Source organism: Arvicanthis niloticus, chromosome 25 (genome assembly GCF_011762505.2).
Source record: "Arvicanthis niloticus isolate mArvNil1 chromosome 25, mArvNil1.pat.X, whole genome shotgun sequence".
Classification (NCBI taxonomy): Eukaryota; Metazoa; Chordata; class Mammalia; order Rodentia; family Muridae; genus Arvicanthis; species Arvicanthis niloticus.
In genome coordinates, this window is record NC_133433.1 from 19,719,641 (window position 1) to 19,747,407 (window position 27,767).

Sequence of the window (27,767 nt, forward strand, 5' to 3'; positions counted from 1 at the left end):
GTGTCATGAAATCCTTCCTAGTTGTTGCTGCGGCTCCCCAGACTGTTCCAGACAGACCCCCAAAGATACGTCTTCCTAGTATTCCATAAGAAACAAGTATCTCTGCCTTTGACATGTCTCTCAACTTATCCTGCATCCAAGGCCACAGCTTGGGGAGTGTGGGAAGCAGGAACCCAGGCTTCTCTTCTCTCATATCCTCCACCACCACCTTTGAGACAGAGTTTCTCTGTATAACAGCCCTGGCTATCCTGGAACTCACTATGTTGACAAGGCTGGCCTCAAACTCTCAAAGATTTTCCTGTCTCTGTGTGATGGTTTGTATATGCTTGGTCCAAGGAGTGGTACTATTAGGAGGTGTGGCCTTGTTGGAATAGGCTCATCATTGTGGCCTTTAAAGCCCTCACCATAGCTGCCTGCCTGGGAGCCAGTATTCTGCGAGCAGCCTTCAGATGAAGATGTAGAACTCTAGGTTCTGCCTGCACCATGCCAGCCTGAACGCTGCCATGTTCCTGACTTGATGATAATAGACTGAACCTCTGAACCTGTAAAGTCAGCCTAGTTAAATGTTGTTCTTGATAAGACTTGCCTTGGTCATGGTGTCTGTTCACAGCAGTAAACCCTAACTAAGACACTCTGCCTCCCATGTGCTGGGATTGAAGGCATGTATCACCATGGCCCAGCTTCTCTCAGATGTTGTTTCTATTTTCCCCAGGTCTAGGAAGCAGGAAGGCATTCTCTCTACCCTATTCCCCTTGCTGCTGACTCCATCAGCCTCGGGTGCATCCAACCCTTTGACATTTTGATAATGATGTTGTCATTTATAAGGATAGCACATGATAGATTTGCCAGCAGAGTGGGGTGTGGGGAGAGAAAGAGGTCTTCTAATGTTCTAAGTACGGTGGCAATGTTGTGTCCTGCAACCATCAAAACTATCCTAAGGCTCATGGGAGTCACAGGTTAGACCATAGGAGAGGCAGTTCCTCTATCCTGCAGTCAAGCCTGTGTGCTTCAAGTATGAACTGTCTTCTTTATTTATAAAAAGGGCGGCTAGATTTCTAGATACAGAAAAACATTTCTCAATGCAATAGACAACTTACTGTCTTGTTACAGAATTTTACTCTGCTCTGTAGATGGAAACACTGCATATTTGCCTTAATTTGGGACAAATATTCATCTGCACCACCTCTTCTTTAGATAGATGCAGAAAGGGAAGCACTACTCTGTGCTCCAGAGAGAACAGCAGCTCCCAAGAACTTGTTAGACACAGATAGTCCTAGGCCCTGCCACAGACCTACAGAACCAGAAGTTTTTGTGGAGGCACAGAGATATGAGTTTTAACAGTTCCTCCAGGAGGCTTTGAAGTCTGAGAAACACTAGACTTGGATTATGGGGTGTGTAGAATACTTGAAAATCAACCTCCAAACCATTAGAATTTCCATGGAAGATTCTGGATCAACTAGTTGGCTTGGAGCATGTGCAGGAAGTCTCAACACTGAAGGAAAGCAGCTGAGCAAGGACAGGGATCTCTGAATACCCCACCTTTTTAAAAGGAAGTCCAGCCCCCAAAGTTCCTTCTAACTTATGATTCTGGAGTTCAACTTTGAATGACTAGAGCAGGGCAGAGAGTAGGTGTTTAGGCAGATGACTGGGTGGGGATGGAGGGGTAGACTTGCAACCTAGGATGTCAGGACAGGGTCAGATAAGATGGCAATGACAAGAATGAAGTATGACATACATGCATATACACACACCACCACCACTACAACAACAACAATGGCTTCCATACAAGCCTGCCATCCTAAGCTCAACCCCTAGAAGAAAGAAACTGACTCCACAAAGTGGTCCTCTGCTTCCACATGTGCACATGTATGTGTCATTACATACATAATAATGAACAAATATGAGGCAAGGATGAAATGTTTCAGCCAGAGTGAAGAACAAGTCAGAGATGGCAAGACTCCCCTTGCCTGTGGACAGACAGCATCTCAGGGCAGGTCTCTGGGAGACGTAGCTCTAGGAGCATACACAGATCCTCACCTGACATAATCCTAAGATTAAACATGTCTTGTTTTCCCTGCAACAGCAGGCTCTGCTACCCACTCATCCATTTCACTACAAGAAGCCCAAGTACAAGTTGAAATAAGTCTTTTTGGCAACTGCTTTGTCCTGGCATGTCCTGGCATCAGGTGGAGAACAAAGACTGGGGTCAAAAATAGGGAAAATTGTTCACTTCTCCTCAGACATGTATATGAGAGTTGATTCCTCCTGTGTACTGAAGAGGTCAGTTCAGAGCCTTTGGAAAATTCCACCAGACCCCTCCCTTCCTGGAAAAAGAGAAGTCATTGAGCACCCCTCCCCTCCAGAAGGAAGAGGCCAATCACATTCTTCAGGAAGACCACCTGCAGATAAAGGAAGCCCAGAGCAGGTAGACACATTCCTCAGGGCAGATGACCATTTCTCCAAACCCCCACCCCACTGGCAGTTAAGGCAAGCCCTTTCTACCTTATTCCCTAAGGACCAATCAGTTTAAAAGTCACACTGTTCTGCCAATCACATTGTGTCTAGTGGCTGTTGCTCTAATCTACCCCTGAAAACTGTATAAAAACCGGCCAAACAGGATGCCTGGGGTCATCAATTCTCCTTTGGATGCAGGATGACCCCAGCATGCTGGAACTGTAAGACCCCCCACGAAGGGAGGACCTCTTTCAAGCCTCAGGAATTCGAGGCCACCCAATCAATAACTCACAAGATGCCATTCTTGATGCAACAGCAAGAGGTATATTTTGGGATCAGCCAACTGATGGTCAATTCATAACCCACGCAGGAGCAGAGGAATTGACCCCGTCAGCTGGGAGTGGAGGGCTTATATAGGGAAGAACCACAAACCAAGGAAGGTGAGGGGATAACCAAGGAAACATAACATAAAAGCAGTAGAAAGTCTTAAAAAGTCCCAACCCAAATTTAGTCAGGGTCATGCAGGAAAACATCTTATACACTTATCTTTTCTAAGAATGTAACCTTGCCCAACCATTTATCTTGTGGTCAGCCAGTTCCTGGGACCACACAGATGACTTGCATCTTTCTTTGTGGTCGGGAATGTGTCTTCCTTCTTTGGGCCTTCCCCATCCGAAGGTGGATTCTCTTCCCTGAGGTCTGAGGAATGTTAATCAGCCTCTGCCTTCCTCTCCTGAATGTTAATCCAGCAAGTGTCCTCTGACTCAGGGATAATGTACCCCTCCTGGAATGTAGAATGTATCCCAGGGCAGTGAAGGCCTGAAATCTTATATTCAGTTCTGCTTTCTTGGAGGAACTAGTGAACCTGCATTCTTTTGCTCAGGTCTAAGGGTCATAAAAACTTTCTATATTTTTCATAAGTTTTCTATACCTTTCAGAACAATAAACTCTTCTTGATTTTGAATCGATCTCTGGCTCTGCATGGTTTACTGGTAGGGTTCGGGGGGAGTCTGATGTAGAGTGAAAAAGTATAAAGACCATTTTATAAAATATATACAGGCTTTTTCTTTACCCCTAGACCTGAGCAAAAGAATGCAGGTTCCAGAAAGCGGAACTGAATGTAAGATTTCAGGCCTTCACTGCCCCGGGGTACATTCCAGGAGGGGTACATTATCCCTGAGTCAGAGGACACTTGCTGGATTAACATTCCTCAAGCCTCAGGAAAGAGAACCCTCCTGTGTGGGGGGAAGGCCCAAAGCAGGAAGACACATTCCTGACCACAAAGAAAGATGCAAGTCATCTGGGTGGTCCCAGGAACTGGCTGACCACAAGATGAATGGTTGGGCGAGGTTACATCCTTACAAAAGATAAGTGTACTTTCTACTATTTTTATGTTATGTTTCCTTGGTTACCCCTCCCCCCCACTTGAGGTCTTCCCAGTGTTCCAAAAAGCTGTAATTTAAGTCTAACTAGATACTCTGCTAACCTAGATAAGCTTCCTAGGAAGTTCCTAGATAAGTTCCTAGGAACTGCCCTCCGCCCCCACTGACTGGTACAGCCTGCTGATGTTCAAAAATTGTAAAGCAACCAATCATGTGTAACCATGCAAAAATTCCTCCCTTTCCCCACCCCGTGCTATAAAAAGCCCCTCAGCTTGCTGGTCTTTCAAATTCTGCTCCTGTGTAGGTCAATAGCAGTTTACAGACTTTCTCAGCAACAGTTTCCAGCCTCCTATACCCAAGCAATGGTTCTGGAGTCTTCCTAGAGATAGAGATAGACGTCACCCACTCCTCCCCAGAATTCCATAATGTGCTTTAAACCAGGCCTTCAAGCTCATTGGTGTGCCTCCATCTTGGAAGATGATAGGTCTGAGCATGCTGGACTTCTGCAGAAAAAAACACTCTTTGCTTTTTCGTACTATTTGAGTCTGGGGTATCATTCTTTTGCAAATCACATACCCTGACACCTGCACTGTGTATGTGTGTGTGGGGTCCATTCTGTGTGTGTGGGGTCCATTCTGGGGGAGTCCATTCTGTGGGGAGTCCATTCTGTGGGGAGTCCATGGGGGGGGGAATCCACATTGTTGCTCACAGCATGTGACTTCGTGCAGCACAGCTATTTTTGAGTCTTTTGCTGAAAAAGAAAATGCTGAAAATTCTAGAAAATTTATCCTGTTCTTTCCAACCTCTCATTTTTCTCACCAGCCTCAGATTTCATTAAAATGTAGAAGAAAGGAAAACAGGGAGGCTCACGGAAGTCTCACAGGTGACAGAGGATGGCTTCAGAATAGGACAGTCTGCTGGAAGGCAAGGGCCTGCACACAACAGTCTTGCATGTGTACCGTCTGTGTAATGACACCATGTGGCATGGTGAATGGGTCAGCAAGCAACTGAGAACAAAGCACCAGGCTCTGGCTCTCTGCTGCTTCTCATATTCCCTTTAGCTATAGACACAGAATCCCTGCGATGCCGACCAGTTAATATGGTAAGAATGAAGCCATTGCCTTCTGCAAGAAAAACAACCAAACCAGTTTCTTACAAACCTTAGAGAAACAGTCACGTTAAAATCTTTTAAAAAAAAGTCTTCTAATGCCTACTTTACTGTGAAGTTTTCGGGAATATATGACACTGTCAAAGCCCTTTTACCTATGTGTCAAAACAGCCCTGACCACATAGTGGGTAATGTTGTCACTTAAGAGAGATAATATTGTGCTTACAGGCATGAGACAACCTCATTCAAACATTGTTAAATAAAAACCAGGTCACACTGTATAAATCTTGGAGTGGAGGGCAAGCATGTGAATTTGTGTTAATTTGGCAGGCAGGGCTGGAAGTTCTGGAATCACCACTGGCAGGGAAGTGAACTGAGAAGAGCCGAGAATGAAAACTTTGTACAGCCAGACTGGATCAAAATTCTCTGGTTTATTCTTCATACATGTTTAAGCACAGTAAACATTGGAAAAGGGTTTCCATGTGGCAATTATCACAGCAAAGCTTTAGGCATGGCTACACAGAAACTCCCTAGGAAAGTAGCAAAGCAGCTGTGACCTCTGCAGTAAGAATGAGTCCTGTCGGCTGGTAAACAGAGCTCAGGGCCTAAGGAGGAAGGATTTGTAATAAGCACGAGATTGATTCTACTGATGGAGGATGCAGAACACATAGGACTTTTTTCATATGGATGGGTTCTATTCATGGAGAGACAAAGCCCAGAATATTGGGGGATTCAGGAAGGCTGGCTCCATAGAATCGCACAAAAAGTGCCAGGCTGTCAGACAACATTCCCTCCCCCTGGGTGACCAGTCACCATTCATTTACTTCCCCTGGGGGGAAAAAAAGCCCCTATGATAGACAATCCTGTTTCTCTGATGCTTATTCTAAGCTGTATTTCCTACAGGAACTATTTTCTTTTCATTCATTTTTAATTTTTGTGAAATAAACGTGTATTTTTTTTCAAAATCCACCCCTCCACCCACCACAAAAAAAAAAAAAAAAAAAAAAGAAAGAAAGAAAGAAAAAAAGAAAAAGAAAAAGAAAAAAAACAGGTAGTCAGAGACAGTGTCAGGGTCTTGTGGTAGAATTTTCCAGAATAATAACATAGTCTGAGACTGCTTCTTCACAAATCAGGTATTGGCACCTAATGGGTATTTTGACATGTGAAGATTATTTCTGAACTACAAGGAAATACTTTTTTTTGTAACCAACCAAAAGCTTTGTAACCCCTGAGAAGCATTTGAGAAAGACAGCCTGTATTTCAGAGAACTGGGACAGGAAGTGTTCACTGAGAAATGTCAGTAAGACACATGGAAGACTGCTGGGCAGCCACCAGCCAGGCCGCCCTCCTTGTCTGTCTGGACCCAGCAGCGATTGGTTTCTGGAACTTGACTGAAAAGGTGTCTTTGACCTTTTTGTCTTTATCTGCTTCAGCGTGTCCCCCACTCTAGCTGTTTTTATGAGCTTTCTGCTAGACTCCAGCTTGCTGTAGGTAAGCTGAGCCCCTGTGTGCCCCGGGTCAACCAGGGAGTCTTCTCCTTATGTGTGGCATTGGGCTCAACCTTCTGTTGTTCCATGTGGCACCGGGAGAGCCTTTGCCTTCCAGTCTATACTCAAAAACCACAGAAATGAACATTTAAATTTAAAAATTATTGCTGATAGGTTACTTCTCCACCAGTGAAGTGAGCCAATTCAAGCCAGATTAGATCATATTAAAGGCAGGTTTTTTGGGAAGCTGCCCTCAAGCAGGCAAGTTCACTGAGGGCTTGCATAACAGAGAGAAGAGGGGAAGGGGAGGAGAGAAAGGGAAACTGGGAGAGAGAAACCAAAATGTGTGGACTGTAGAGGGAGGAGCCTCTGGGGGAAGGGCAGGTCAGCCCCTGGGCTGCAAAGTTCAGGGTTGTGGGTAGGGACTGAGGGATGCTGGGAGAACCCGGAGGGCAGATCTGCTCTGGTATGTAAAATACATACCTCAGTCCCTTGTCCCAGGGTCTAAAACCAAACGATCGCATCTATGCATGTATGTCTGTGTATGGGGGATGTGTGCCATGGGCTCCAGTCTGAAAGTCTGAGATAATTTGCAGCAGTCAGGTCTCTCCTGCCTCCATGTAGGTCTTGGGGATTGAACTCAGGCCCCCAGCCTTGGCAGCAAATGTCCAGCATTTAAATTTTTAAAATTTAAACATGTATAAACCGCTGAGTGCAACCCTTAGACTTCTCTTGGATACGGTATGACTATCTGCCTTATGCAAGTGTTTGGACCATTAAATATTTTGAATACAATATCTCGCATAGTGCCTGACACATGGCATAAATCTTGGCTGTTGAGAATCTCTCACTTTCACTTTTAATAGAAAATAAACACATTAATTCCCCAAATCTGTTTGTTTTTGAATAGTTAAAAAGTTAATTTGGTTCTTCGCCTATGGAAAGTAGAAATATCCTATCATCAAATAATGCTTTATCTTGCATGTTTGGCATAAAGTCCTTTTTTTTTTCATACCTACCAACTGCCTTTCCAGATTTCATTTACGGTTTGGAGGTGTGGATAAGCCTTTCAATGGCAGCTTGCTTTGCCACTCTTGAAATACAGGGTGTGTGTGTATGTGTGTGTGTGTGTGTGTGTGTGTGTGTGTTGGGGAAGGAGTTGTCCGACCATCCCACAACAGCTGATCTTGATGTCATCAAGGAGTATGATGCTGTCCTTGACAACCCTGCCCTGCCACAGAAAACATTAAGCATGTGTTGCCTTAAGAGTAAGCTTCTGAGACAGATGGTCTTGTGAAGGAAGAAAAAAAAACCCAGTCTATTCTTTGGAATGTTCTAATGTGAAAACCAATATCTAAGAGTGAACTGTGAAAAACATCGTCTCTGCTATTTTTAGAGCACCCACTCTCTCCCTTCTCCTCTTGAATAATGAGCCTGACCCTGACACCTAGACTTGTGATTCAAGGACCAGAAGCCAACAAGAACTGTATCAGATTCATTTTTGACAACATTATCCCTGTTGTACTCACAGTGATGCTCGAAATAACTCTGTCGAAAAGGACAGTGTGGCCATAGCAGAGGGTTCTATGTGAAGAAGAAGAAGAAGAAGAAGAAGAAGAAGAAGAAGAAGAAGAGGAGGAGGAGGAGGAGGAGGAGGAGGAGGAGGAGGAGGAGGAGGAGGAGGAGGAGGAGGAGGAGGAAGGGGAAGGGGAAGGGGAAGGGGAAGAAGGGGAAGGGGAAGAAGGGGAAGGGGAAGGGGAAGAAGGGGAAGGGGAAGGGGAAGGGGAAGGGGAAGAAGGGGAAGGGGAAGAAGGGGAAGGGGAAGAAGGGGAAGGGGAAGAAGGGGAAGGGGAAGGGGAAGGGGAAGAAGGGGAAGGGGAAGAAGGGGAAGGGGAAGAAGGGGAAGAAGGGGAAGAAGGGGAAGGGGAAGAAGGGGAAGAAGGGGAGGAAGGGGAAGAAGGGGAAGAAGGGGAAGAAGGGGAAGAAGGGGAAGAAGGGGAAGAAGGGGAAGAAGGGGAAGGGGAAGAAGGGGAAGGGGAAGGGGAAGGGGAAGGGGAAGAAGGGGAAGGGGAAAAGAAGGGGAAGGGAAGGGGAAGGGGAAGAAGGGGAAGGGGAAGAAGGGGAAGGGGAAGGGGAAGAAGGGGAAGGGGAAGAAGGGGAAGGGGAAGAAGGAGAAGGGGAAGAAGGGGAAGGGGAAGAAGGGGAAGGGGAAGAAGGGGAAGAGGAAGAAGGGGAAGAAGGGGAAGGGGAAGGGGAAGGGGAAGGGAAGGGGAAGGGAAGGGGAAGGGGAAGGGAAGGGGAAGGGAAGGGGAAGGGGAAGGGGAAGAAGGGGAAGGGGAAAAGGGGGAAGAAGGGGAAGAAGGGGAAGGGGAGGAAGGGGAAGAAGGGGAAGGAAGGGGAAGGGGAAGGAAGGGGAAGGGGAAGGGGAAGAAGGGGAAGGGGAAGAAGGGGAAGGGGAAGGGGAAGAAGGGGAAGGGGAAGAAGGGGAAGGGGAAGAAGGGGAAGGGGAAGAAGGGGAAGGGGAAGAAGGGGAAGGGGAAGAAGGGGAGGGGGAAGAAGGGGAAGGGGAAGAAGGGGAAGGGGAAGAAGGGGAAGGGGAAGAAGGGGAAGGGGAAGAAGGGGGAGGGGAAGAAGGGGAAGGGGAAGAAGGGGAAGGGGAAGAAGGGGAAGGGGAAGGGGAAGGGGGAAGAAGAAGGGAGAAGAAGAAGGGAGAAGAAGAAGGGGAAGAAGAAGGTGGAAGAAGGAAGGGGGAAGAAGGAAGGAGGAGGAAGGAAGGGGGAGGAAGGAAGGGGGAAGAAGGAAGGGGGAAGAAGAAGGGGGAAGAAGAAGGGGGAAGAAGAAGGGGGAAGAAGAAGGGGGAAGAAGGGGAAGGGGGAAGGGGGAAGGGGAAGGGGGAAGAAGGGGGAAGGGGAAGAAGAGGGAAGGGGAAGAAGAGGGAAGGGGGAAGGGGGAAGAAGGGGAAGGGGAAGGGGAAGGGGAAGAAGGGGAAGGGGAAGGGGAAGGGGAAGAGGAAGAAGAAGAAGAAGAAGAAGAAGAAGAAGAAGAAGAAGAAGAAGAAGAAGAAGAAGAAGAAGAAGAAGAAGAAGAAGAAGAAAGAAAGAAAGAAAGAAAGAAAGAAAGAAAGAAAGAAAGAAGAAGAAGGCAGCACAGTGAGTGGCTGCTAGCCAATCACCTGTGAGGACTGATGCAGTCCTCACATCACGAATAGGGAAGCAGAACTGGAGCTTCTGGGCTTCTGGGAAGACGCTTTTGATCAGCCTTGGTTCAGAGGAAAGTTCTGGGTGGCTGTGTCCTGAAGGTGGGCTTCCCTTTTCCCCCATAGTTTTTTACTTTAAAGTCTTGTCCCACAGTTCTTGATACCGGAAACTGTTGTCCTTTAGAACAGCCCCACAGTCACCTGCCCGAGTCTTAAGGAAACTGGAGCCAGGCTGGAGAGGGAACGCTAAAAGAAAGGAAAGGAAACCAATCCTACAAATAAGTGCCACTTACTGGGTGGGTGCTCATTGTCTCATTTCCTCTATGGCCCCAACCCCTGTCGGCCTGATGCAGCAGTCATGACAGAGCCCTGGGAAACAGGGTACCATGCTAGGATGGGAGATGGTTTTCTCCAAGAGCCCTGGCACAGGAGGGAGTTTTCCCACTAGTTCTTATGACCAATACTCACAAATAGCTAAATCAACATATGTATATTCCCAGGCGTTTGTTCCATCTTTTCTGTAAATAGTTAACATCATTATGGGAAAGGCAGAAAGAAGTAGAGAATTCCTCTCTCCCTAATTCTGATCCTAATATACAAATTTTTGAGAAATTGGTGGTGGTGGTGGTGGTGGTGTGTTGTGTTGTGTGTACTCTTTTCTCTTAACAACTATTGAGACCCAAAGCTAACAGCTAAGATTTATGAGCTCTGATAACATTGGCCCAAGGAATCCCAGTTGCCCATCTAAAATCCATTTTGCCAGTTCTTCTGTGAAGGAAAAAACTTGAGGCAACTTCAGATGGTTTATATCTGAGCAAAGAATGCCTCAAAACAAAGGAGGCTCGGAGTTCTGCCCAGCATGGTGGGCAGAGGACTTTTATAGGCTGGATACCAGCTAAGTTGCAGACTGACCGGATTGGCTACAGCTAAGTGCTTCCTTATTTGGGAATGGTCTCACCATTTGGCTATGTGTTACTAAATACGCTCTTAAATCAGATTTAGTTTGTGTACAAAGTTAGGCTGTGGTTTATTTTGTTGGAACTCAAAGTATGGAGACAGCCTCGCTGTAATGGTCTCCTGCTTATACAATTTAACTGAATAAACTGAATCCCAGTTTTCTTCTTCATATGGCTTTGGGCAAACTAAATGAGTCCCTGGTCAGGTGTTGGGCCTGATTCTTACAGGGTTAGCGCTCCTCCTTCCCAGTGGCTGCCTTGAGAGCAGGCACATGTGCCTCTCTCATTTGGACAGTGAGATGAGAGGAGGATGCCCCTGAAGTTGTCTCAGAAAGCTTTTTTTATCTTTGGGATCTGGAGGACCTTCGCCATAGAGCTGGCTAGCTTAGCAGAGCCAGAAAAGGGGAACGCCTTCCTGAGCCACACAGGTGAGCCACTGAGTCATGAGCCTTGAGTTCTAGATGTCTGTTAATGTCCTTCTTACTAAGTCAACTAGAGTTGTTTCACTGCATGGAGGCAAAAGCCTTCCTGATGATCCACTACTATCATTTCTTCTTCACTTAGAAACCAAATCAGGCAGCTAATTAACATATCCAGAGTCTCCTCCAGTGAGTGAGAACTGAGTTCAAAGCCATGTCTCTGTACTGTAACAACAGGCTCTGTCCTGCTAATGCAGCTGAGAATGATGCAGTCTCGGGAAGGCACACCATGGCATCACTGGTGGAGACACTCAAGGCACTGGAAAATAAGGAAGAGTGATCTGACGGGCAGATCCCCTGTGAAATCACAGCAATGCAACATCCTCACCTTTGGGTAGGACAGGAATGGAAAGGACACCAACCCCCATAGGTCTTCTCATGAGGAACTATATTAAACCACTGCTCTAAAGGGACTTTAGCCATTCTCACAATACTAAACACACACTTCTGCAGCATTTTTCTATATACAAAGTGCTTCTCTGACATGACTTTAGTTCTTTGAATAATCCTACTAAGGTATAAATTCGCTCACATTTTATGGGTGAGGAAACCGAGGGTCTGTGCAATCTGGGACTTGTCTCAAGTCTCTCATTTAAGTGACAAACCTGGGAACTTGATCTGAAGTCTGTGAGATTCTAAACCTTATGTCCTTTCCTGGTTGCTGTATTTGTGAATCTGACTCCCGTTCCTCAAACGGACATGTTCATAGGCATATAGTTTCTTAAATTTTTGCAAATACTTGAAGAATGATTATTTAAATGGTCAATGCTCTAACTCTGAACATCTTAAACCATGGTAGAGTCTCACCTTTCTATAGGGGTAGAAATGTGCCAACGGTCTTGACAGTTCCCAAGCAACATGTCTCCTCAATGCCTGAAATCCTCTATGACCTCAGAACTGGCGAAGCCCATTAGGGCAGGTGGAAACCCTCAGTGAGCCTGTTGGTCAACCCTCCTGTGGGATTAGAACCTGCAGCATTGGCAGCGCCTTCACTGAAAGCTCTTACCTTTTTACCAGTTCCTGAAAACTATGAGGGAAGTCTCCCATCTCTCTTCTGCCCTCTGCCCCCAGCCCTTCCGTGGCAAAACAGTTTTACTGAGGAGACCACTTATCACGGATTCATGGAGAGATTCAGTGTTGGTTTTCTAATGCTGCTGGCTCTGGTTTCACTTTGGTGGTTTGTGAACATGATTATTATACATCCTTACATATATTAAGCCGGGTTACCTCAAGTGAGTGCACTTCCCGAAGACCCATTCCTTCATCCTGATTAGCAGCGAGGCACACTTCTGTAAGAGGCCCTCTTTGACATTCCTGGAGAGAGTTTAGATTTTTTACTTCCTAGAGTTTTCTGGTTGTATTGCTTATTTTTAGGAGTGACCACTCGACTCTGGATAACCATTTAGGGGGAATCAGCTCCTGGAGAGACTAACTCTCCTTCTCTCAGCAATCTTTAATTGTCTGTAGCTCTTCCACGAGGTGTGGGCCCTATGAGATGTTCCCCCATCCACGTTGGCACAACAGCTGGTATTGTCATTGTCGCTGGTGTTCAGGTCTTGTTTAAGCAGCCGTGTTGTTGAGATTTCATGGATGCAGCTTTCATTTCTAGAAGACTCCATCTCAGGACAGACTTCCTGGTTGTCTGGCTCTTACAATCTTTTCTCCTCCTCTGAGATGTCCCCCTGAACATTAGGTGTAGGAGTTGTGATATAACTATAACGGTTGGAGCTGGGCACCCCACAGTTAACTGTTCTCACATTGTGACTCCTATAATGGTCTTCAACCACTGCAAAAAGAAACTCTTTGACAAGAGGCAAGAGCTACACTTACCTGCCTCCACGCCATATGGGTGTGCTAGAAAGAGCAAGTAGTTTTTTAGAAAACTATTTTTTAAATACCAAGTACCAGACACTAACCCTGTCTTTAATCGTTACTGACAGTACCTGTTATTGGCAGTGGATTTCTGGGGAATCTGAAGACTCCTTAAGATTTACTAAGTCTAGGCTGGCTTGCTTAGTGAACCATAATAGGTTGGAGTTAGAAAAGTAAGACCTGTGAGGGTTAGCTTGCATATACCAGCCACCATGACCAAAACCTGATCACATCATGGCCACAGCTGGCCAGAACAAGATCTCACAGCAGATCTGGTTTATGGAGCATCAAATGTATTATATTACATAAATGCTTGGTGAATCTGGCTGACCCCCAGCTTGGCCTACAGCCAGTTTCCACTCCACTGGAGGCAGATGGCAAGGGAGAAACTGCTAGTTGAAATCCAATATTAATTTCCCCCCTTATTCCAAAGTTGTAAAAAATTTTAACTGAGTATATTATTAAGCTAAATCCTGTACTTCTGAGCACCCTCCTCAGCTACACGTGGTCCTATAACAAAATTCTGGATGATGCGATATTTAAAAACAATCTGTAGAGTGTGTCAGGTGTGCTTTTAAAAAGCACGTGTCTCAGCCGGGCAGTGGTGGCGCACGCCTTTAATCCCAGCACTTGGGAGGCAGAGGCAGGCAGATTTCTGAGTTCGAGGCCAGCTTGGTCTACAGAGTGAGTTCCAGGACAGCCAGGACTACACAGAGAAACCCTGTTTCGAAAAACCAAAAAAAAAAAAAAAAAAAAAAAAAAAAAAAAAAAAAGCACGTGTCTCTCCTCCCATCACCTTGCTCCCACCTGCACCTTGCCGGTGTTGATTTCCTTCCTGTCGTTTGGAATGCAGACCAGATGACAGGGTCTATGCTAGTATCTTTATTACAGTGCCGAGGAGCATGTGCTTACAAACAACGTGCACTGCTGTGAAGGGTAAGAGTCACCTCACCTTAATTTTTCTCACAGAATGCACTAAGAAAACATAATCTGAAGCTTCTTAGGTTCTTTTAGCGAATACTGAGTTCGGGGGCTCTGAGGAGTGTGTATTCTATCAAGCCTGAATATTTTGTGACTCATGAGATTCGTCGCAAACTAAGCTATCTTCAGAGGCACAAGAAGGAGACATACTTGCCAGATTTGGGCATCTTCCAAAGGCTCTGTTGTGATAACGTTATACAGAATGAGGTCAACACACATACCTGCCCATCAATGCCCCAATAGCCTGGTTAGTGCCACCTATGGAATCTGTTTCCTGCTCGCTCCCAGGAGCCCCCGAGTGCATCACAAGGGCTGTCTGCACACACACACACTTGTTCCACCTCCCTCTTCTACACCCTGTCATCCTCACAGCCTTCAGCATGGTGTTTCCGCTGTCACAGCCAATCACAGATCTAGCCACCCAAACCAGAGAATGCTGGCTCCCTCTAGCCAAGCCTCCAAGCCTCAGAGGTAAGAGGGTCCACAAGTTCTTTTGCAAAGCCAGAAAGACTTGTTTTATGCCTTTGGCCACCTGTCTCTTCTGGACTGTCAGGACAGTTCTGTCCAGACTCCTCAAGATGCTGCTGTGAGCACTGGGCATGCTCTCTCTACCAGGGATGTCGGTCATCCAAAGAGCCAGTCCCGATAACAGACATCAGCTAACCACTTCAGTAGTCTTTCTTCTACACATCCTCTTCTCTAAGACCCCATCTTTACCCTTCTCTGCTTACCATCCCCAGGCTGGTATAAGAATAAAGGCAATTTATTGAAATGCATTGAAGTTTGTGTAGGAGTGTTGGGTAATAGGGTTAATGCTTGAGCCAGAAGCGTGTTGGGGGCATATAGAATGGAGAAAAAGTTCAGGGTAAAGCATTCCCAGGTGGCTTCTTAGAGGAAGCATTCTTTTCCAGACCCAGGCTGGCTACAGGGAGCTCAGACATAACAATCAGCATTCTAAGCTGCCCTGATGTCATTAAGGCGACCTGGTAGAAGCTGGTGGCAAAGCTGACGGATGGACTCTTGGAAGCTCTTCCGGCCTCTGCTCAGTTGCTTTGGCAGGTTTATCAAGGACTCCCAAACCTAACATGTCTGCTATGATCATGAAGGAGATGCCATCAAGTGAAGGGAAGACTGAGGTCACATGAGTCGGACCCTGTATTAGTTCCAGGTTATGTGCTTATGTGAGGGTGAGAGATAAAGACAAAGTTAGGACTGGCTCAGACCACTGCTGTGCTCTACAAGGACAAGGATGATACAGACACAAGCCATTGTGGGGCTTGATGGAGACATCCAGGATAGCTTGAAGGACTCACCTTGTCTAAGAGGAATAATATCAGAGAGCACGTGGAGATTCCACAGCACCAGACGCTGCTTGTATGATGAAGGCAAAGCTAGGGTTACTGACCAACAAATGTGTCCCAAGAGAGGGAATTCCAGAGGTTAATAGGACTGAGGCAAGGATGGAGCTAAAACTACAAATAGTAACACTTGATAGGATGGACCACTGCAGGAAGAGACATGGGATGAAGGATGGGGAGTCAGTAACATGAGATGGGGTGGAGCTGTGACATTATGGCAAGAAGAAATGCAGAAGCCAGTGAAGTGGATGATACAGGAAGAACAGAATGGAGGGAGGAGGAGAGGACCCACAGCCAGCCAACCTGGTTTGGAGAAAAGACCTCTGGGAGAGCGGAGTCATGTCTTTGAAAACACTGCAAATCCCAAAGACCATCCCTGGGATCCATTTTTAACAGCAGCCATACAAAAATCTGTGTTGGATAGCTGTCAAGAAGAAAAGAAAAATCTTTTAAAATGATTTCCGTAGAAGTTCATCTGGAGACTAAATCTTTTTGATTGCAGGAAACATCTTTGATGAAATGGGAACGTGGTGGAAAGCTTCAAACAGGGTTGGAGGCAAGACAAGTACAGATGCATAAAATTCAGCTTGGCAAAAGAGGAGATCAGGGTGAGATTAGCATTAAGTACATCTAGGGTAATGGAAAAAATATCCTAAGAGACCATAGTAATAGAGTGGGGTTATCTGCAGCAGAGGGAGATAGCTAGTGCCTCTCTGGTTGTGAAATAAAAACACAGGCTGAGAGCACTGTGGATTGTTTTAGGAAGGATTGGAAAAGTCCTGTTGCAGAGGACACTCTCCACAATGCTTTACAATTCCCCTTACCAGCAGGAGAGCTAAGCTTTTGTCCCCTCCTCAGCTTGACTTAGTTCTTCCCAGTAGATCCCAGTGTCTAGCTTGTGTGGACTGCTTTGTCTTTCCCACACTTCTTCGGCTTCTTAACATTGGACAATGATGGTGATGATAATAAAGGACTCTGTGCCGTAGAGCTGTCGAGGTTAAATGAGCTTAATGCACTGAACATACTTAAACCCATATTCTGTATTCAGTAAGCTCTCCATAAATGCTTACTAGTTCATCATCATCGGCAAAGGACCATTATGTTTATTTTACACATTAGCAACTCCTTGGGAACTTATGTGTCTAAATTCTATCGCTAGTATTAACTCGTGCAGCTAGAAAATACTAGGACTGGGTGGTACCAGGGACTGTCTTTTTTATTTAAGGAACTAATTGGAAAGATGTGCTAACTGCTCCAGGCATGAAGAAAGACAAGTGTGGCACCAGGATGTGTGGATACCAGGCCCTCGCCCACCGTTTCCTACTGCAAGCAGTGGGTGACTCAAGTCTTGCTCCTTGACCCTGTCGTCCACTGGGTGGCCGTGGTTTCTCCTGGGTGGTAGCTATCCTGTGGAATTTTCTGAGTATTTGTTTCCTTCTAAATGAGTAGAGCAGAAGCCATTTATGGGCAAGATCTCTAAACCTTGACCACAAGTGTCTGCTAACTGGGGGGTTTTGCGCAGTGTCTGGGTGGTTTATCGTGTGAAAAGCAGCATGGGTCACAGGACTGGCAAGTGAGTCACAGACTAAGATTCCTTGAAATAAAGCATCAACACGAGGGCCTGTGGGGAAAGCATTGTGCCTAGTTGAGTATTCCTGTTCATCTGAAAAACTGGCTCCATCCCAGTGCATGTTCCTCTAAAAAAATTCAACATGCCAGCCATCACCAGTAAATTTATTCATCAGTAAAATGAATACTGAGTTAGGCTGTATAAAGACCCACAGCCTACACGTAAGGATTCTGGTGTACGTCAAGGTCTCCAGCTACTGACCTATTATGTTTGCATGGCCAAGGGAAGGAAAGCCTGGTGCTTTTGTGTGCTGCTGCTGCTGCTCTATCTTTACCAGACAGTGTGTCCGTTGTTACTGTTGTTATTATATGATATCAAAGCCCAGGTTTGTCCAGGTTAAGAGCACTGATGCTACCACCACTCAAGGGAAGGGCTAAATGGATACACTTCTCCTTTTTTGCCTTGTCTAATTCCCCCACCTTTGTCAGCGGGGTTCATAAATGTGACATAGACTCCTATCAAGAGCGTATGCGGTTGCAAGAAAATAAAGACTTAAAAGACTTTAAACTTGGTGTTTAAAGAAATGGAACATTTTTTGCACAACAGATTCAGCAGCTCACACTGTTGAACTATTAGTATCTCCTCAGCCCCCCATTCTCAATCAATTTTTTTTTAAAAAAAGATTTATTTATTTCATGACTACACAGTCACTGACTTCAGACACACCAGAAGAGGGCATCAGATCTCCATTACAGATGGTTGTGAGCCACCATGTGGTTGCTGGAACTGAACTCAGGACCTCTGGAAGAACAGTCAGTGATCTTAACCCCTAAGCCATCTCTCCAGCCCCTCAACCAACTTTTTAAAGCCAAATTTAGACATATTAAGGTAGTTCTTTGTAGCCAGCATATGCTTGTCAAGGGTCTGGTAGCAATGAATGCATGTAGTCCTGGGCTTTTTTTTTGGGGGGGGGGGATATTTTGTTACTATTCCAGTCTCATGAGATGTTCAGAACAGAGCCTGGCGTTCCTCTGGGCTCAGTGATACATGTTATGTTATCATCTTTTCATGTCTGACGTTGTTGAATTGGCTCATGTCTGTCTTTTGGTTTATTGGACTAAGGGTTTGTCAGTTTTCTGTCTTTGGGGCACTGTGGCTTTGTTTCATTGATCATTGTGATGTTCTTGTGGTCTCTGTTTCATTACTTTCACTCTCAACTTTTATCATCTACTTCTTTCTATTGGCTTTGTGTTTGGTGTTCCTGTTCTTCTAAACCCTTGAGATTAGACTATATATAAATTCTCTAATTTTTTTAAGGTAGGCACTCAGAGCAAAATCTCTTAGAACTGCCTTCCCTGTGTCCTACAGATTCTTCCCTGGTGACTCTGCATTTTCCTTTCATTCTGGGATTGATTTTAAGCCCCACCATCCCCATGTCTCTAGCCACTGATTAGAAACACCTTGTTAAATAGCCATGCTTCCTTTGAGGCTCATTTCTTATTTTATTAAGATGTGATAAGAAAATTATCTTAGACTTTTATAATATTTATTTTGACTTGCAATTTATGGCCTAAAATATGATCTGTTCTGATGAATATTTCATATGCCACTGAGATTCATATGTGTTTTATAGATATTTCCTTGTTGGTTTGTTTTGTTTGTTTGTTTGTTTGTTTGTTTGTTTTTTGTCTGAATGACTGTGGAGTCACCTACTGATATTGTACTATGGCTTCTATGTCACTTAAAGTCCACCAACGTTTGTTTGATTAAATTGGGTACATTGACACTTAGATCATAGATATTTGCAATGATTAGAACTTCTCGAGGTACTATTCTGTTTAGCAAAATGCAGAAGCCTTCTTTTTGGCAATATTTTAATTATACTTCTTAGAGTATTTTTTTTTTCTAACCATGAAAGTAGTTGAGTTTAAAGCTACCATTTAACAATATGTCTTCTGTTTTCTCCATTTCTTCTTGGCTTTTCTTCGTCCTCTTTTTTTTTTTTTTTTTAAGAACTACTTCACATACAAAGTCTCTTTACACATTGTAGAAATACAGTTAGCATAAGATGCACATATGTGGTGCTGTCATAACACAACATACCATTTCACAGAAAATGTTTTTATGAGTAATGGGAACACATCCTACTGATAAGGCATAGCACATACCTAACCAGGAACATAAGTATCAGTGCTGAGTGCTTTATATAACTGGATTGCTATGCTCTTATATAACTAGCAGTGCAGTGGGTTCATATACACCAGTATCCCCACAGATGTGAATAATGTGTTGCCTTATAACAGAGCAGGACCCCCACGCCATGAGGTTTAGAATATGCACTGTCAACACAGAGCATCCTTCACATAATATTGTACCATTTTATGCATAAGATCCCATATCAATATACTTCATCCCCTGGTATACTCTTGTATTGCTTTCTTGTACATTTTCTTGTTATTCTTCATGAATCCAAAATATATAATTTTGTTCCAAATAGCCAATTATGTTTCAAAAACAAAAGTAGAAGTCTCTGATTGATATTCATACACGTATTTTCTACCCCCGGTATATTTCATCCTGTTGAAATACTCATGGTTCTTCAGTGAGTCAGCACCAATAGGACATATGTTATTTCTAGGAAGACGTTTATTATGAGAACTGACTCTTCTGGTTATGGAGGCTGGCAAGGTCTGTGACTTACCATATGCAAGCTGCTTGTCCTGGAAAGCTGATGTGTCATTCTATCCTAAAGCAGAAGTTTATAAACCCAAGGGAGATTCTAGCATAAAGTCAATTGCCCAAGAAACATTGTCTGAGGGCAAGAGAAGATGGATTGCCCCACTCAGGCAGGAGGAACAAGTGTGCCCTCTCTCTGCCTTTCTGTCTCATTCATGCTTTAGTTAGATGATGCCAAGTCACATTGGTTAAAGGCACTGGTCTAAGTCAACAGATTGAAATGGTAATTTTTCCCATAAACATCCCCAGAGACACACCCAGAAATATGATTTGACCAGAGATCTGGGAATTGCCTAACCTAGTCAAGGTGACACATGAAATTAACCATCACATCTGTGTAGATTCAAACTCCACCAGGTATTACTTTTCCCCTCTGCCTCCCAAATGTTAGTTTACCAATTTTCAATATTTCTAGTAGAAATATTATTGGTAACAAATTCCTTATCTTCTGTTTGCTGAAACAGATTTATTTTATCCGTGTTTTTGAAAATTGGTTGGTGAGTTTGTTTTTACTGAACATAAAATTCTAAGTTGTTCCAGTCATTGTCTTCTGGTCAGTATGGTTTCCAATGGCAAGGCTGTATCTTTGTTTTCCTGAACTTGTCCCCCACCCCCACCCACCCTTTGTCTGCCTTTAAATTTCAGTCTTATCGTTAATCTTTCCAGAACTTCACTGAGTGTTCTACAGTGTCCTTTGGGCTTCGGTGAGTTTATGATATTAGTTTTGAGAAATCAGGCTAGGGATGTGGTTCAATGGTAGGGAATCTCCTGGTGTGTATCACATTCTCAGTTCCACCCTCACTGTCGTAACAGGAAGCCTCAAAACAAAAAAAAAAAAACAAAAACAAAAAACCCACAAGAGGAGGGGGGTGCTTATAAAGTCTCACCCCTAATGGAGAATCTACTGGGAATTGTTGGCTCTGGGGGGGTTCAGGTGGGTGGGAACAATTTGTCTTCAGGGATGTGGCCCCTGAAACTCTGTACATGTTCCAGTAGATAGTCTGTCACTGCCTGAGTCAACTCCAGATTAGAACTTTTCTACCAAAATTTAAAGTTAAAAAAGCAAAGTACAAATTAACTCTGTGGAGACATCCATCTCACTGGTTGTTTAGGCAGTGATGCCTTCTGGGTCTTCCCTTAAGTCCCTTGTTGCTGTAGATGATGGGAGAGCAACAGTGTCCTCTTCTGCATCGGACTGCTCATGTTAAAGGGAGGAGCCAGTATCTACTGATGCTGTTCCTAACACCGTCAGTGATGACAGTGCCAATGTCTGTGACCTTCTGTTTCTGCTCGCAGTCACTGTTTCCGGCCATGTGCAAAGAGCTGTTTTACTAGAATTTCCTTTATCCCCTTCACAGGAAGTTGTATTTCATGTATTCACTTTTCAATTAAATGAACATTTACGGATCATCTAACATATATTAGACACCCTGAAATCAATTGATGGCACAACCATTGTAAGGATTAGATTCCTTTGAATCAATGGTCTGAGGTTGTATATATTCAGACTGTAGCCCCCAAGGAAAGACACACCAAAGATGTCTGCTGCTCCATCCTGCTGCTACCCAGTCTGACAACACCTTCAGAAGCAGGTGGGAAAGAATCGATTATTCATCTTTTTGTTTTCCATTTCGCTCTTGGAACATATGATTCCGTTTAAAAATTGGTCATGTTTGTCCTGAATTTGTTCATCTGAAAGTGATTTAAGGCAGCTAATTTAATGATTGGAACATTTGGGAGCTTTTTCCAGGGCACCAAAACTCCTAACATGGTTTATGAATTTTGTAGCACTCAACTGAGTGTTCCCAGCTGTATCCTTTACCAGCTCCCTCTGCAATCCCACCGCTGGACCTCACAGAGACGAGCTTTTATACAGATGTTTAGTGCTTTAGATGTTTAGATGTTTAGAATGAAGCTTTCTCTGATTATGATGAAATAGCAGAGATAAGAGTAGCCTAAGACGGGCAAACAGAGTAAATATGAACTAATCATTTTGAGATTGGATAGACCAATAAATAAATAGTTCTAAATAAATTATTATTTAGAAGAATCCTTGAACCTAGAATCTGGGTACATGCAAAATTACACACAAAGACCAGATAGGGCTACAAAGTAAATGGAAAGAGAACTCTAAAAACAAAAACTGTTGCAATTGCTTCTTTTGGATACAAAAGTAATAATGGTTATTTGTAGGTTAAGCCGTGAAAATCTAAGGAGTTTCCTTAGCTGACTTGGGGCAAGCACCCTGCTCACTGAGAAAGCTTCCTAGGTAAGGCCCTCATTGACAGCAGGCATTACCCCCATTATAAAGAGTAACACTTCATTAATTTCTTTTCTCTCTCCTTTCCTGACCCTGAGAATTTTGCCATACTTCCTTTGTGTTATAAATATTATTAAGTTATGGGAAAACCCTACAAATGTTACTAATATTAAGCTGTTTTAAGAAGCTGAACATATGTCCAAAAGAAAACCACGGCAGAGTTCCAGAAAGCACTAACCTAAGTGATTCATCCCTACCCCTGTCACATGACCTTGTCTTTGTCAAAACATAGCAATTAATATTCCCTTCAAACTCCAGAATAGCTAGAAGCTTCTAAAAAGTATTGCAATTTTGTTAGGAGCTTTGAGTTGTTCTAGTACTGGTGAAAGCTATTTTGGGTTCATTCTTTCTGCTCTTGTCCAATCTGCTCTAATTTGGAATAAGGAAAAGATGCTGAAGTCAAAACACAAATCAGTTAAGATTTTTTTTTTCTAGTTGAGTTTGACAAGCATGACAGGTTTTGGGTTAGATGGTGTTTTAACCAGTTTTCCATCGATGTAACAAAATGACTGAGGAAATCAACTTAAAAGGAAAAGAGGTTTGTTTTGGCTTGTCTGAGCTTTCAGTCTGTTGTCCGTTGTCTTTGATGCTTGGGGTCAATGGGGTTGTGCATGGTGGAACAAAGAACAAAGCTACTCACTTTATGGTGACCAGGGATTGTTGAAATGGGAGCAAAATCCCAGTATCTCCTTAAAGGACACACGTTTAGTAAGAAGAAATTATTCTTTCTATCGGATTTCACTTCCTAAAGGTTGGTTCTGCTGTCCCCCGATAGCACCACAAGCTGTAGACGGAGACTTCAACTCATGGCCTTTGAGGACACTTTGGATTCAAGCTATATGTAGCAAATGGTTAACAGATGACAACTTTGAACTCAAGTGGACAGAAACAGTCTTCAGCACCCAAAAGGAGAAAGAATGAAGCTCCTCCAAGGCCTCGGAGTCCCCCAGCTTCGCTCAGTGCTTACCAGGCATCTGCCATAGTAAAGAGCGTTCCAGGAGTCCATGGAAAACTCAAAGACAATAAAATATGACCTCTGACCTCCAAGATCTCAGCACGTGCACCTGATGTGGTGAGGCAGTGGAGGTGAGTCACAGAAAGACCTGATGATAAAGAAGACCTATCCAGATAATTAAGGGGAATGACTGTTGAGTACCAACCAGGACATGCAAAGATGACAAATCTTCATTTTTTTCTTACCTTCAATATCTATGATATGGAAATCCAAAATAGAAGAAGCACATTTCCATGTTAAAAGGGAATTTTTTAAAAAAGGACTAATAGAATAGCTTATAATTGGTAAAGTCTATCAATATTTCTAAAAACTTGAATGGATTCTAAAATACACCGGCATGAGACTCTTTCTGGACATATTGGTTTTCTATGTCATGTGACTCAAGAGTGAGGAAAATATCTATAATCATGTTTTTAGAACATTCTTCTCTCTGTGCCAAGAACTTCATGCAAGGCCAATTCCACGATCCCTGAAGGAAGATCCTCAAACAAGTCCCTCAAACTAAACTGGAAGGAGCCAAATAAAATTTTATGGTCTTAGCCTTGTGTTCCAATAAAGGGAAGGAGGGACACAGGTGATCATGGAAGCCATAATGGATCCAAATAATGAAGGAGCCTCAAACCCACAGAGAATAGAAGATTACCCTTTATCCTCTCATTGGGTGTTCCCCCTACCCCTGTTCCCTACCAGTTGGCTTTCCCTCTCTGGCCACCCATGGTTCTGGAATCTGTCCACTGTGTTCACATCTTCCAGGTGTAGAGCATCCTAACACTAGAGCACACCTGAGTCCTTTACATTGTCTGGCACATTGTTTCCTGTGTCATGTGCATCTTGATTTTATAATTAGATTCTTGTGCTTGTGCTCATGTGTGTGCAGGTGCATGGTGGAGCCACATGTCATGTGTGCACATGTATGTGGAGGTCAGAAGACAACTTCAGATGTTGTTCCTCAAGTAGCATCCACCTTATTTTATGAGACAGGGTCTGTCAATAGCCTAGAGTTTAACAGTTAGGCTAAACCATCTGCTTAGCTGTCTTTACCTCCACAGTGCTGGGATTATAAGCACACAACCATGCAGGTTTTTTTTATATGAGTTCTGTGGACCAAACCCCCAGGTCCTCATGCTAGCATGACAAATGCATTACAGACTAAGCCATCTTTCCAGATTGGTTGTCAAATAAACTAGCCCAGTTGTTAATTCAAAATAGAGTTGCTCGTATATGACAGGCACCATATCCCCTGCTGGGAGATGACAGTCAACAAGGCCCCTGACCCAAAGATGCAAACTAATATAAGATGTAATTACATGTTGTGAAATGTCATAGGAAAGAAATTCACAAAGTGCTATGCTGGGAAATGGCAGGAAGAATGTCTCTGAGGAGACAACCTTTAAACTGAGTTCTAAAACAGAAAAACAAATACATGAGGGGCTGGGAGTAGGAGAATACTCCATGCAGAGATATACTGATGGAACAGGAACAGAAAGAGCATAGCTTCAAGGAAGTAGTGGATGGGCAGAGGGACCAAAGATTGGTGAGCAACAGTCAAGAGACAAGAGATGAAAAAGAGGGTCAGAGCAAGCAGGCCAGCAAAAGGACCCAGTACTATACTTCATTTGATTCTTGGTGTTCAGCCAAGACTTAAGCAGTTCTCCTGGCACCAGCACAGAGCTTTGCTTGAGTGGACTGGCAATGGGAATGACTCACAGGTCACAGTCATGTGCTAGTTCTTCCAGAAACTTCCTGCCCATCATTCACCCCAGCATGACTTCAGATGAACTATGGTACTCTCTAGGGTCTTCTTCAACTTTATGTTGACTACATCCAGCTCTCACTCTGGCTTCCTCTAGGAAATGAAGAGTTCAGTGGGCAAGAATAGATTGGGTGAGTGGACTTATCACTACCTCCTGTCCGAACGGTGGGCCAACAGCATGGAGCACATCTGAAAACAGAGCCACATGGGTCAACATGAGCCAACAGCATCAGAAAACCAAACCACACTGTCTCTTTATTCTGGCTTCAAGCGTATGCACTTTGGAGAAATCACTTAACCTTTGAGCCATGAATTCCCTTATAAAATAGCTCTAACATACCTTTTGGGGGTTTCTATAAGCATTGGTGCTCAGTCCATGAGCTTCAATTTCAATGAGAGACCTTATATCAAAAATAAGATGAATAATTGAGAAAGACATTTGATATCAGCCTCTGGCCTCTACAAGTGCACATATTCACACATGCACCAGGACACAAATGCATAATACACACACACACACACACACACACACACACTCCAACAAAAACAGCAGCAAAGGGTAGGGGCAGACACACAGACAGATCTTGCTGGGAGAGCTAGCAGGTTTGTAGTCTCCTGCTGCTAAAACTTTGGGACCATGTCTTCATACTCTCAGCAAAGTATGGTCATCCTGGAGCTGAGTGATTTCTTGCCAGCAGTAGCCCCACAATAGACACTGATATACTGGGATTCCACATCAGTCTAGTTCAGTCTTAGAACTATGATGGCCTGAGGCTCCCAAGGACCATTCTCACCATCAGTTGTCACACTTCCATCTTTGACTCTTCTCACTTGCTCCTAAAGACCTATGCATCTTCACTGGTCTTTCTTCTGTAGGATCTTGTAAAGACACACAAAAGGGGAGGAGGGACTTGCTTCTTGTCTAGACATTGAAGGTCTAGAGAACCTTCTAGAACACACTAGTGCCCTTTAGAGCCCAAATAACAATTTCTAAGTTTCTTACAAGAGTGTGGTCCTGCCAAAGAAGCTGGCCTGGGAGAGAGCTAGACAGCCACAAAGAATGTAAATATTGTGGAAATTTTAGGGGTCAATGTTCAAGACAAACTATATTAGACCCTTGTCAGGAACTGCCTAGTCATATCTGTTTACACACAAATCCCTCTTCCCTTTCTGTGTGTTTCACAAAGCCATCAGAGATCACCTTGCAGAAGGGAGAACCTTAGCCAGGGTCTTCCTACCCATTCTGACCCATGCCTGACCTAGCTACTCCAACACCCTTTCCCTGATTCTCAGTGTGGTCCATGAACCAAGGCCATAACCACCTCTGTCTGTGCCTTAACAGAGGCCCCAGGAAATTCCACCGTTGGGATCTACTCTTGGCCAAGTGCCTGTGAGGCAGTATTGGTTTATACTACCAAAAATACCACTGTTTCCTCTCAGTCTTGTGCTTAATTTAAAAGTAACTACAAATACAGGGTAAGCGCATATGCTGTTTTTGTTTCCACCTCCCCTATACACATCCCCTTCTCTTCTAAATGGAGCACTGGATTCCAGCCACTAACATCAGCCCAGCTCTTGCAATGACAAACATGAAAATGTTCTCCTGATCTTAAGAGTCCTGATATCTTACAAATGACTAACTCATAGCAGGCCCTCAGAAAGTCATTTAGTCGTTTAGAAATGCTAAATGCTACACCGTGCTCGGTGAGAAAATCGAAATGTGGATAAATCAATAAAATAGAAGGTACCCCTCTTCAGATCCCTGTGGCTGGAGCAGACACCCAGCTAGTCTGCTCCTGTGTGGAAACCGTATCCTGAGACATCCCAAAGATGCCACTGACCTCAGAGAGGCAGGTAAGATCAGTTGCCCACCGTCCTATGCCCCAGAACCACAACTGGGAGCAGGAAGCTTTCAGGATCCACCAGGCACCCAAACCCCGCCCCTGCAGAATACCACTCCCTTTCTGCCCCTCTCTGGATCCCTGTGGCTGGAGCAGACACCCAGCTGGTCTGCTCCCGTGTGGAAACCTTATCCCAAGACATCCCAGAGAGACCACTGACCCCAAAGCAGCAGACACCAAGCTGGTCTGCTCCTGTCTGGAAACTGTATCTCAAGACATCCTAGAGAGGCCACCGACCTCAGAGAAGGGGACACCATACCCCGAGATATCCTAGAGGAGCCATGAAACTTGAAGCAGCAGATACCATATCCTCTATTCTAGAGGAGTCTCTACACTCAGAGCAGTAGACACCCAGCTGGTCTGCTCCCATGAAGACACCTTATCCTGAGACATCCTAGAGGAGACACTGCACTCAGAGCAGCTGGAGCTCAGGATCACAGGATCACAGAGACATCTGGACCATGAGAAGTTATGACACAAGCAAGATAACTGGAAAGACAGGCTCCAGTCAGAACCAGTGAGTGCAGGTAGCACTAGAGTTAACCAAATGTTGAAAGGCAAGCACAAGAACATAAACAACAGAAACCAAAGTTACTTGGCATCACCAGAACCCAGTTCTCCCACCATGGCAAGTCCTGAACACCACGTCACACCGGAAAAGCAGGATTCAGAATTAAAATTACTTCTCTTGATGATGTTAGAGGATTTTAAGAAGGTCATAAATAACACTCTCAAAGAATTTGAGAACACAGGTAAACAGGTAGAAGCCCTTAAAGAGGAAACACAAAAATCCCTTAAAGAATTGCAAGAAAACACAACCAAACAGGTGAAGGAATTAAACAAAACCGTCCAGGATCTAAAAATGGAAGTAGAAACAATAAAAAAGTCTCAAAGGGAGACTACCCTGGAGATAGAAAACCTAAGAAAAAGACCAGGAGTCATAGACGCAAGCATCGCCAACAGAATACAAGAGATAGAAGAGAGAATCTCAGGTGCAGAAGATAACATGGAAAACATTGACACAACTGTCAAAGAAAATATGAAATGCAAAAATCTCCTAACCCAAAACATCCAGGAAATCCAGGACACAATGAGAAGGCCAAACCTAAGGATAATAGGTATAGATGAGGGTGAAGACTCCCAACTTAAAGGGCCAGTAAATATCTTCAACAAAATTATAGAGAAAAACTTCCCTAACC